The sequence below is a fragment of the Mustela nivalis genome (genome assembly GCF_964662115.1).
Source record: "Mustela nivalis genome assembly, chromosome: 5".
Lineage (NCBI taxonomy): Eukaryota > Metazoa > Chordata > Mammalia > Carnivora > Mustelidae > Mustela > Mustela nivalis.
The window spans coordinates 58,891,632-58,904,484 of record NC_139024.1 but is presented as its reverse complement, the minus strand read 5'-3'; the positions used below and the strand labels follow the sequence as shown (position 1 = coordinate 58,904,484).

The window sequence follows — 12,853 nt, the reverse complement described above, 5'->3', positions numbered from 1 at the left end:
CATTGGGTTATTAATTTCAAAGTGTCCTCTGTTTCCTTCTTGTTCCCATCCCACACAACCCACAAGGATATAGGAAAAGAAAGATAAATTATCAGGACAATTTCCTCACAATAGAAATTCCTGGTATTAGCTAAAATGTGAAATTTTTCTAAATCAGCTGTTGATGCCCTATAACCACTTTTGGACACCATTAGATTTAACATTAGTAAACTCTCATAAAAGATCACCAAAATCAACTGATGACAGAACAAATTTGGAGTCTATTTAAAAAATCTAATCTCCACGCTAAATGTCCAATTTATTTGTTATATTTTATACTGTCAGGTGATTTATTTTAAAAAGTCATTTTGAATATTCTCAGCCACTTGGCCCATTTTTAAAAGCTACACTTGATTAAATTTGGGCACCAAGTTCATCACGAATACTAACTGAGGCCATCGGACCAAGCAAATAGATCACAAATTCAAAAACAAATGTCTTTGGATTCCTTCCTTCTGCTTGAATAAGGGTATAACTATCCTGAAATTTCGCTACACAGGTGCATTAATGACCGACGCAAAATTTAAATGTACTGGGGATATCACAACAATCCACGGAGCTGCTAACCATTATCTTTCTGAAAACAATTGCATATGCCTATAATAAATTGCATCAATAGCAGTCAATTATCTCAAGAACACTCTACTAACCCTTGTCACAAATGTATTGCTGTGTATCAGATTTTTTTCAACAACTGAATTATTCTCAAAATTTAGTGTTGCTTCACATCCTAAAAATAGCCACTCCAATTCTCTTGTGTTACCCTGCTCAGTTCCCAGGAGGTAGGGCAGTGCTATAAACAATGCTTCATTTTTACAGACGAAGAAACAATGAAATATAACAGAAGTACAGCCACTTTGCCTGAATCATTTTGAAAATCAATAATGAGGCCAGCAATGAACTAGTGGGGTCAGGATTTACCAGCAGCCATTCGGTCGCCCTCTGCGGACTGGGTTCAGGCTCTAATGAGCACATCCTGACAACAAGGACACAAAGATGTTCGATATTCTCATTTTACCCAAAAAGCTTGTATTTCTCCAAACATAAACTTCTGATACATGACAAATAAACAGAGTAACATGAAAATAAATTCAATATTTATAACCCTGGGTTTTTCCCTTGCTTAGAGAAATGGGGATTATTCAAAATGTAAGCATCAGGAGAAGAAAGAAAAATAAAGTTTGATAATTATTCCATGGATAATTAGAAGCTGAACTTCCCATGACTTGTCCACAAAGTGTTGGGGCCAGCCATCAGGACTGTCTCATGGGGCCCTGGTGGGTTGCAAAGACAGAGTTCATCACTTCAAATGAGAGGAAAAGATTCAGCCCCAGCTTTCCCTCCTGCATTTTTCTTTGCTTCCAAGGCCAAGATCTCTAATGGAGTAAAGGAATACATTCTCTTTTTATGCCAAATTTATCCAAGCAGACCTACCAAGAAACAACTTTTCCTTAAACCCCACATGTGTAAGCAGTAACTACTTTCATATAGCGTTTCATTCAGATCACCCTAAACAAAATATGGCCAAAGAAAACTATCTCACAAGGAAGAATTCCAGTCAACTATAAACTTCCCTATCCAATTATAGGAAAAAATTACCTTAAAATGGCTCTACCTGGGCAGTTGCTGTAAAATCAAATGGAAAGTTGCAGAGCCCAAGGAAACCCGGACCAAGGCTGTAAGAAGTGTGAGGCTGGGTATACAGGGAAGACAGCTGTCTCCCAGAGGACTTCCTAGTAAACTGAAGAAACACTTGGAGCAAAGATTAGCCAGGACTTCAGCCATCATCTGATTCTGATGACCCCTCCTGCCATTTTACAGTGAGTCCAATGTCTTTTCTTAACACTTCAAGTATAAGTTTCTTGAGAATTATGACTGCAATATTTACCAAATACCTCCTGCCTGCCTACTCTCTACCATGAGCTGTGTTTTTACCACATTTTTGTGAAAGCATAAACCACCCTAATCTGCTAGAAATTTGATCACAAAAATTACTGGGGAAAAAAATGAAAAAATTAATTTAAATAAGACGAACAATATACAAGCCAAATAGAAGTCGTGATAATATCTCCACCTTAACAAGCTTATACATGAATTTTACAATAGAATGTGTCATTTAAAAACCATTTTCTTTTTTTCCTTATGAAAAAATACTCAGAATTTGATTCGACAGGGTAGGAAAGGCCATCATGCTAAACTGTTAAGGAGGAATTTTTTAAAAAAAGGTATATAATATTTAGTTATGCAAAAAAGTACCTCTTCAAAAACTATGTTACTCTGAAAAACACAGATAACAGATACAGGTCTAATAAATGGGCTTTTTGCATTAATGATTTATTTGTTAAGTCTTGCAATGCTTCATTAACTGTTATTTGGGTTGACAGATGCAATATGAAAGTAGATATTTCTAAAAACCCTGGAAAGTAGCACAATGAACTACATTTGCCCCCAAAAGTTTCTAAAACAGTCCACTGGAATGTAAACACTATGAGGACAGGGGATTTTTAAAAACTCTTTTATTCACTGATGAATCCCCAGCATCTCGAACAGCACCTTTCCCAGGGCAGTAGGTGCTGAATAAATCTCTGCTGAATTACTAAATGTTTGTTTAAAAGTCCACAGTCCCAGAAACAAATCCAGTTGTACCCCCTAAACAAGCCCAAGGCCCCAGCAGTAAACACTGGTTCCCCAGTTCTTCCGATGTACGATGTACGGGGAAGTTCAAGTTGGGTAATTCAGGCCTCAAGGGCTATTTTTAGACCAAAAAACTCCAGAAGGATGATCCATGAAGAACCAGAGAATTTCGTTCACTTCACTAGTGTAGCTCAATGAGAAATACCCCTATTTCCACTTGTCAACGGTCGAAATACACAGGCATCCTGACATTGTTTCTTAAAGCATTTCAATCAGGAGTTTAATAGACCATTTGAAAATGTGTAAGTGATAGTTTACTGTCACAACAATTTCATTTCTCCTGTGTTTCCCACCCCCTGCCTTTGGGTCTCATCCCTTCTTCATAATAATCATTGTTACCAGGCATTTAACGTTTACTTTGTGCTCAGTGACAGGGACGCACATTCTCATAAAAATTTCACAATGACCCTTAAACAGATATTATCATCCTCATTTTGTAACCTCTGGGAGGTTAAGTGACCCTCCGAAATTCCCCGGAGCTTGTGAGGGAGCTGGAATTCACCCTGCTCTGTCTGACTTAAAATCCAGGCTCTTAGCCCCGAGGCTAACTTCTTCACATAGTGTCTATCCCACTGGTGGATATGCCTAAACTACTAGGGTTAAACACTGTGCTAAGTGAGCAAAACGGTTGGCAATTTAATTTTTTAACCTCTGCAGTAATTTCAGTGTCTAACAGTTGCTTATGCCGCTGCATGAAATGGTGCAACGACCAAATGTTTTTGGAGCCAAATGGCCCTGAGTTCAAATCCTGCTTCATTACGGACTATGACAGTGTCCCTGCAAAAATCAGTTCACCTTTTGTTCTGAGTGTCGATCTCCTCAAGTGTAACCATGAAGGTAGTAACACCAACCCTCTGACAGTTGTCACTGGAGAGTGCCTGGTGTGCAGCCTGGCACAGAGTAAGTGCTCTTACAGCCTAAATACCCTTCCTTCTAACGGATTTGCTAAATTGGCACTGTGCTGATTTTATGAAAGTGTTTAGTTCATCCTTGTAATACCATAATTACAGAATATAATGACACTGCGTTCTCTAGAACTACAAAGTAGAATTTATAAACTGATAGAATATGAGTTGGAAGAGGCTTTAGAAGCCCATCTGTTCCAATCCTTTCATTTCCAAATGAAGTCCAGAGAGTTTAAAGGACTTGCTTCCAAGTTTTTACAGAGAGCTAATTGCAAAGACAGTACTAGACCTTACGTCCCTCCACCTCCGCTTCCACTATACCCCCAGTTTTTGCCTCACATTACACAGGCATGGCAACACATGTAATTTTCAGACAATTAAGCAGTATAAAATAACCTCAGTTTAATTGCATCCAATTAACAAGCCAAATTAGTGTTTCATATGTACACTATTAAACTAGTTGTCTGGCTTCCAAAAGAAATAAAACACTGTTGCAAATGAATCTAGCATTTTAGTGAACAAAGCTACTTACAATTTAAATTACCTTTCCTATAATCTTCTTTATATGGAATTAGACCCAATCTCCATTTTAAAAGAAAGTCTTGCTGCAACTATCAGGATGACAATTCATGCTTATATATGAAGTATCAAAATTTTCTTTCTCACTGAATACACACAATTTGCTAAGATTAGTATACATGTGTTGTACATGCACGTGCACGCCTATACACATATGCATGCCGACAGATCCCCAAGCAAGTATAAATAAGGGTGTGTCTATATTTTCCCACTGCCTAGTTTCAAAAGTCCCACCTTTTCATTGGCCTTCCGAAATCAAGTCAATCTGTAACAATGCAAATGCTAAGAGCTTCACTGATCTTCTGCTTTCCTTTTCAGAGAAAATGAAACCACCAAATAAATCTTTGTCAGAAAAGCACTGCCTTGCAAATACACTGCACTACACTATCAGTCCAGTACTGTCATGATATAGGTACAATTGGGTATCAATGAGAAAGCACTATCCTAATGAACCCCAAAATGAATCACCTATCTATTCCTTAAATATTTACACCTGAAAACATAAATGTCTTATAATTTTAAGTATAACCATTTTTTTAAGTTAGTGCTTGGTAGTCAACTTTCACTATTAATATTTATGAATACTGTTCAGAGTAAAAAGTTTTATAGTAGCTTAAAATAATAGTGTAGTCCTTTGTTCTTAAGATGTAGCTCAAACTAACAACTTGCCATACATATCTGTCCATGTTTATCAAAACATTTAAATCACTTTTGTTAATTATTAAAATGTCTATGAATAAGATAAAATAATTCTCCTTGTCATGCAGTAGTGTCAAACTTCCTTACTTCTTTTTGGGGCATTATACCAATTTAATGGTCTCCTTGCCACCAAGATATCCAGTCCATAAATTCGTATAATCTTTCTGAACACATACACATTATAGCATCATTCCTCTGCTCATAAAACCTAAGTGAAGTCCCACTTTCTCAGGAGGGCTGTATGCCCCAACTGATCTGGAGCCAAGGTACCTTTCCAGGTTCACACACCCCTCCTCTCCCTTGGCACAACTATGGGTGGCGGGACATAGATTAAATTCACTGTGCCCCACCCTTCCCTCTCAGGAGAATTTACTGACATTCACTTCAACCTTCAAGGCCACCAATCAAAACTTCTTTCCATAAAGACCCTCTAATCTTTCCAGTCAGAAAAAAAGAAATACCTCCATTTATTCTCTACTTCCACTGGTAAGTTTTAAGAAAGTTTATTTAATAAGCCATATGTCTTCTCTAGATCCTAAGAAGTTCTTAAGCCAGGGATCATCATCCTCTTACCTCTCAATCCTCATTCTGACCCCCAAGTCTGAATCCAGAGCCCAAGTTTGAGACTTCTCCTACAGATACTGACCCTTTTTGCAACCTAAATTGAATTTTCTACATTATATAAATCTTAAAACATGGAGCAAATTAATTAAGTTACAATAGTTGACAAAAGGGAGTAGGAGTCCAAGATTATACAAAGAAATTTTATTTTCTACTCTTTTTTCCCCCTACTCTTTTGTGTTACCCCGACCCTTAATCATACAGAATATAAAAAATAAGATCTACATTTTTCCAAAGGTCCCGGTATCTGCAGTCGTGTAGACAAATTATCTAAATTATCTGGGGAACCGGATGTTTCACTAGCTGTTTCTAGCTGTTTAGAAACATATAGATCCAGCTTGTGCTGGGCTCTAAAGATTAATTGGTTCTTCAAACAGCGACCTTGTAAAGACTTCGGAATTGGTAATTATTCATTAATTGAATCAATGATGTTGACCAATTTAGTTAACTTGAGCCTCAAATAAGTACTTTTTAGTTTAAATTATTTATTATTTCTAAAAATTATCTGCAAATAACAATAGCTAACCTCCAACTAAACCCCTCAAAGTGAAGTCAGTGCATGGAATCATAACAAACCTCCAGGGATTAAGAAACATTGGTGTCAAAGTATTGGGAAGAGGATTCCTGCTATAAATAAGCCTTCTCCAACTTCTAGGCCCTGCCCCCCCCCAAACTCCCTCTCCAATGATCAGTCTCTAACATAGCCAATCATATGTCTTGATTCTCCAAGGACAGTGTCCCCATTTATACCAGGCTAGATAATAATCACTCATGGGGTCCTAACCACATGGTCTGGCTACATCTTGCCCCATCTCTTGTTATGGTGCCCTCCAGCCACACTGGCTCGCTTTCAGCTCCCCAAAACACTATATATCCCCCAATCTAAAGGCATTTCCATTATTCCCTCTTTGTACAATACTCTTTTTCTCCCCATCCACTCTTTCCACTTGACCATAACTTATGCTTCCATCTCAGCTCAAATATCACCTCCTCAGACAGGGGTGATATACCCTTGATGGCATATTCCTCCATATTTTGTCCATAGCACTCATAATGTGGCTTTACTTATCTGTCAACTCCACTGATCAGAGGCTCTTTTTCTGGTCTAAATCATCATTATATGCTTGGCGCCTAGCACAAGGCCTGATCCATAGGGAATACTTGTTGAATGCATGGATGAATAACTTCCTTTGATAAATGATGACTGGGTCACCTGTCATAGTTCTCTGAAGAAATGGCTAAGACATGTGAATGATGTGAATGTGAATGACAAGTCAAAATCACTATCACCTCTTGACCCAGAAGTGATGGGTCAAACCCTACCTGCTCTCTGCCCAGAACTGTCTTCAGGCATACAAACATCATTTTCATCTCTACTCTCCAAAGCACTTTCTTCAAATATGTCTACCTAGTCAGACTCCAAATTTTAAGTGGATAGGAAATCCAAATGTATGGACACTTGTAGAACAGATCAAATGCCATACTTTCTACCTCAACTGACACATAATATATCTTAAGAGTAGCATGTATTTGGCTCAAAAAAAAAAAAAATAGTGATACAAATTATCAAACAGTTCTGATTCCACTCCAAATTCAGTCTTGATGATGTCGATCTTAATGCTATTAGCCATGGGTCCACATCAGAGAATCCAAAGATTGCACAGACCAAGTGGGCTATGTTTCCTCTTTTACAGGGAGACTAGCTGGGTCACAATCAGAGATAAAGTGCTCAAATATTCTTCCAAGTTACTTAGAGCCATCTCACGGCTACAAATACTGATTTACAACTTTTTTGTTAGCATTGCCATAAATAGCATATAGAATGCAATGCTTTTTTTTTTTTTAAATTGTGATCAAATACCAAGAACCAATAGAAAATTATTTTATTTGTACAATTTCCTTCAAATAAGCACAATCTTATTTTCATAAAGATTTCCCATTTTCTCTCAATCTTCTGTGTTCATCCACAGCTTCCAAGCTTCCAGCATTGGGAAGCCTCACTGGAACATTCACTGAAGTTTTACTCAAGATTAATGAAGGCTCTGCCTATGTGGTTACAGGAAACCCATACATGCTGATAGTGTGAGGTATCTTATAAAGCCTGACATCCACCCAGTTGAGATAATAAACTTCCTCGGTTCCTTTTTATAATATCACTTCAAAAGGTGCAATCCTTACATACCATGTTTTAGCCAAAATATGGATTCATGATGCGTTTATATATAAATTCCTTAACTAGAAGCATAGCATTGGAATTTCTAGGTGGAGGTTTGAATTGTGAACGATTTCTCCACTTACAAGATTGATGCACAGACCAATAATAGAGTCCTGTTTAGGCTGAACAGGAACCAAAATTTGAAAACAGTGTTTGTTTTTTAACAGACTTAGGTGAGTAGCAACCTGTTTGATCCCAGACCACCCATCCAGTTGATGATCTTAACCACCTTTCCTTTATTATAATAGTTACTATATTAGGAATTAAATTATTCCACACCCTAATGGAGTACGCTTTTCACTCATGCCGAATAACATTTTCTATAGGTCTTTAAAACTACTTTTGCTATGTTGAAGCTTTCAGTTTAACCTCAGCTAATTATTGATAACTAAAAAAATCTAAACCAACACAAATAGACTATTATTTGTAATTGTTGTTGTTGAAGTAAGCAAGCCCTGCTTTAAAAATCAAAATAGGCAAATTCTTTTAAAAAAATTTTTTTTCATTTTAAATTCAATCAGCACAAAAAATTCAACCTGGTTTCCTGAATAGTGACAAAGTGCCAAAAGCTCAAGCAGACACATGTATCATTATTCCACAAGGAACGCCTGCATACATGTTGTCTCTGTTTTGTTTTCATGGTAACAAGAACGTTTGAAAACACATCTCATGTAAAAGGAACCTAATCAATCAAAAGATTCCGCTGGCTAATCTTTCGATGTAGTCAAATAATATGATTTCATTCTGTGATAACACACATATCGTAAATCCATTTTCACATCTCATGTTTAATAGAAATATAAAAATGTTTTATCTACTTTAATAGTATTTTCCCAAAGACCTCCACAGGGACCTAACAAGTTAAAATTCATATCTATAGTATCATTAATATGCTACCACTCCCAAAATTGCCCCCAGATCAATTTCACATCAATTTAATCATAAGCACTCTTACATAAAAAGAAGCAGTCTCTAAAAAAGCCAACCTCATAAAATACAGATACCATAACCTCATAAAATACAATTACCGTATCAAGAGATAAAGATGCCAACAAACAAATTTTGTTTTATACCTGACCTATGTTCAAAGCAAGAAACTCAGACAATTTTCAAAAGATTCACTATTGTCATATAACATTTCTCTGTACATAAGAAAGATACTGCACGTTTCAAACCTAGTGGTCAAAAAGGATTATGACACTTGAAGCATACTGTCATTAAGTGGATGTTGGTAAATCCCTTTCACCTCAAAATAAAATGCACCGTTCTTATCTGGTAACATGATTTCTTCGTGGTCCACAGAAATTTTGTCTAATAATGAAAGCGATAGCACACAGAAGGCATATCTGTCCTGTTAACCCCTTGGCCTATACCTTAAAAATCAAACCAAATCAATCACTTCTCAGCCTTTTGGCTAAGATCAAGTGTAAAAATCAAACCAAATCTACTCATTACACAATCTATTTGGTTAAAACCTTGTTTTGGCACTCTTACAAGGTGAAAAGCACAAGACATCTGCAAATACTAATACATATGTCATATACAGAAGATAAATGTAATATATATCCATATACATATATATGCAAATATTTAAAATAACTTGGTTTGCTCAAGGACAAATATCACCAAACATTACTATACTATACCACTGGAGGAAATGTTTCTAATAAAGTTAAATGGCCTTTTTCTAGGAGGACAGATCATTGCAAATTTAATTAAAATGGATCTTATTAATATTTCAAGTAATTTCTGGGCTTGATTATGCGCCACAAAAGAAACAACTGTACTGAAGAGAAAAATCAATAGCCCTTGACTAGAGCTCTGAGTATGCTAGAAAAACACAGTTCTCTTGTGAATTATCAAGGTCTAGCCTTTGGGGGTGGGAGAGAGTACCAATATTTATTTGGAGGTAAATTGGGTTATTTTTAAAATGGCAAAAAAGGAAGGAGAACAATCGGTTCAAATTTTCCATTATAATGAAAGTACCGGAAACAAGCCTTTTTATGTTCATTTTAGGCCTAAGAAACTGTGCAGAGAATAAGGCTTTTGCAATGTCAGTTGCACACACTGCTTCCTGTGAGAATTCTAAGCCATTACAGGTGTCCTAAGGCCTCCAGCGAAACCTATTATCGGGTTATTTCTCCGGTCCCCTCAAAGCCATCCCCACTGACCCCTACCCCACACATAGTGCTGAGCTCCTCTAAGTGTCTATTAAGGACCCTCTGTCTTCTCTGTACTCCCGAGGTTAAAGTACCCACTTTCCCTCGGCGAAGCCTGTAAAAGCTTTCCCATTAGAGAAGACTAGTTCCTGCAGTCCTTTTCAGTTAGATGCTTTCAAGTCAGAGATGAGAAGAGCCACTTGAAGAAAACCCTCTTTACCCTCCTCCCTTTTTCCACTGGAAGCAACGTCCCTGAAGGACAACACCAAGGGACACTTCCTGACCTTCTATCCCCTCACCCAATTTGGGCTTGGAGGGTTGGGGTCGCATTTTCTCGTGTCCTCTGCTGCACTGGCAGTGTTATGTAAGAGGGACAGAACGCGAGAGGCACATGCGTATAAAGCGCACCAATCTGTGATAACAGCTGGGGTGGCAGAGCTGATCTGGAGTCTCCCCCACCAAATACGACAGACACCACACATACATCACCCCCACCCCCACCCCACCACCCTACCCCACCCCAAACACACACACACACAGAGCAGTGTTTTCCTGTCTCGCCCCTATCAACACCAGACGCACAGAATGGAAAGGCGGGGGGAGGGGTGAAGGGAGGTGAGAGCAGCGGCAGCACATCTGCTTTGATAGAGCCGCCGCGGCAGAGAGCCCCTCGTTAACCCCCTTCCTGTGGCTGCACCACGTCATGGAACATTCCCGGAACGGGCCAACGTTCCACCCACTTCAGGGAACAGACATAAAGGCGCAGACCCAGCTCCCTACAGTGCAGAGCCCAAACACACATGTCCCTTCCCGGTCCCCCGGCAGACGCACAGACAAACACGCATGCAAACCGCCCCCACCCGTCTCCACGCGCCCCCGGCCGGCCCGATGCGCCGGGAGCCGCTCTGCGGCCGGTGCACCCGCAAGGCGAGGGCGCCTCCGCCTGAACCTTCCATCGAGACAGTCCCCTCCTTCCTCGCTTCCTTCCTTCTCTCCTTCCTTCCTTCCCTTCCTCGCTCCGGAGGAGAAAGGAGTCACTGAAATGCCAACAGCTAGCGCCTTCGCCGCGCTAGCTCGGCCGCAGGCCGGCGGCCCGGCCCCCGCGCCGCCCGCCCGCCCCTGGCCCGCGCCGCACGCCCGCGGCCCCCTCCCCCGCTACCTGACGACGGACCGGCGGCCGCGGCAGCCGCAGCGGTGGCCGGGCGGTGCGCGCCGGTGCACGTCCCTCATTAGTAACCAGGCACATTCCTGCCTCCAGCGCTCCCGCGCGGCCCCCTCCCCCCAGGACATTACGCAAAGCAGCCTCCCCTCATCTGCATAGATCCTCGGCCAGGGTATTCCCCGCATTTCCCGACGCGCCGGACCCCCCTGGCGAGGTCTCTCCCATCCCCGCCCCCTCCGACCCTCACCCTGGGGAAACCAGGAAGGGGCCGGGGGCGCGCGCCGCTGGAGGCGACCGAACCCGGCGGAGGCGTTTTCGGTATAAAGTGAAACAAGCTCCCCGTGCTAAAAAAGGCAGGAAAAACACGGCGCCTAGGCCACTTACCGAGCCGAGGAACCTAGATTCCCGCCGCTCTGCTCTCCCAAACGGTCGGTCCGCCCTCCACGCACCCCAAAGCTGCACCCAGCACCCCAAAGTCCAGACGTGTAGGAATATTGTTAACCAGCCAGAAGACCCTCCAAGTTGCTCCAGGCTCCGGGGAGCCTCAAGGTCCAAGACTGAACTTGGCAAAGACTTGTGCCACAGTCCCCGAAGATGTTTTTGTGGAGACCCTCCTCCGGCGGGGAGAGACAGCACTCGGCGGCGCCCCGCTCGCCTCCTCTCCACCCTCTCACCTCCAGCCCGCCTCCCGCCGGCTGCCCGCCTCCGGGCCGCGAGCCCCTCGAGCGGCTGTCAGCTCCCGGCCGCCGCCGGGTGACAGGGGCGGGAGGAGGGCGCGACGCGGCGGCCCGAGCCCGAGCGGGCAAGGGGGATCCTCGCAGCAGCGGCGGCCGCTCACCTGGAAAGTCACCGCTGAGAAGGAGGAGGAGGAGGACGGAGAGGAGAAGGAGGAAGAGGAGGAAGAGGAGGAGGAGGAGGAAACCCCCCTGGTGCCCTTGTTCTCGCTGCCGCGGCGGCCGCTCCTCGCCAAGGCTGAGCGTGTCTGGTGGGGGGTGTCTGGTAGCATTTCCTTAAGGACAGAGGGAGGGCGGGCGCGGAGGGAGGGAAGAGATCCCGACCGCCTGCCCAGGCTCCTCTTTCCTTTATTTATTTTTCTGACAGTATACGGAGATGGGGTCGGGGCCGCGGGGCTCGCGAGGGAGCGCGAGGCCCGGGCCGCAAGCAGTCTGCGTGCGGGAGCCGCAGCGGCCGCCTCCCCTCCCGGGCTGTGGACGCACCGGGTTATTCCTGGCAGCGCCTCCCCGAACAGAAGTTACTAGGAGGAGTGCGCGTCGAGGGCGGGCGGGGGGAGAGGCGGAGGGAGGGAGGGAGGAAGAGGGAGAGACTCAGCCAGCGACGTCATCGGATCCCCCAGCGCGTCCCAGGGAGGGAGGTTGAACCAGAAAAACCAGTCTGGAGCCGGCGAGCGAGAAAGGACTGTGCGGCGCGCGGGGTGATGGGGGGAGGGAGGCGGCGGGGAGGGAAGGTCCCGGCCCCGTTGCGGCCGCTCGGGGCGGGAAGACCGCCGCCGACCTCGCGCTAGCGCTCGCGCTCGCTGGGATCGGGAAACTCCCCCGAGAGCCGGTCTCTACTTGTCATGCAAAAAAAACTTGGGCGTCTCTAGGAGCCTGAGAATTTCCTTTAGGGACGTGGAAACCTCCCCCACCCCCACCCAACTTCCCCATTTCTCTATATAATTTAATCTTCCCAGTCTTGATGACAAACGGAATTATATAATAATTAGTATTGTCATTATGATTTTGTCCGTGTACCTCTTGCTCCCTTTCCTCTTTCTCGCACC

The 12,853-nt window shown here is 42.8% G+C and overlaps 1 protein-coding gene across 26 annotated transcripts in view; it reads right to left on the bottom strand.

The window, feature by feature from the left end:
- The window catches only part of HIVEP2 (HIVEP zinc finger 2), a 198,309-nt gene that overhangs the window by 184,798 nt on the left and 658 nt on the right, over positions 1–12,853 (bottom strand). For 3 of the 26 annotated variants that reach the window (XM_082730827.1, XM_082730821.1, XM_082730826.1), the window contains exon 1: positions 11,458–12,339. The exons of 3 other annotated variants lie outside the window; for them this stretch is intronic. The gene's annotated coding sequence lies outside the window, so the exon portion shown is untranslated. Of the gene's footprint in view, positions 1–10,771; positions 11,016–11,070; positions 11,264–11,457; positions 12,491–12,853 lie in introns of those variants that run through there. 20 more of the 26 variants (XM_082730837.1, XM_082730833.1, XM_082730850.1 and 17 more) reach the window with 16 other exon arrangements.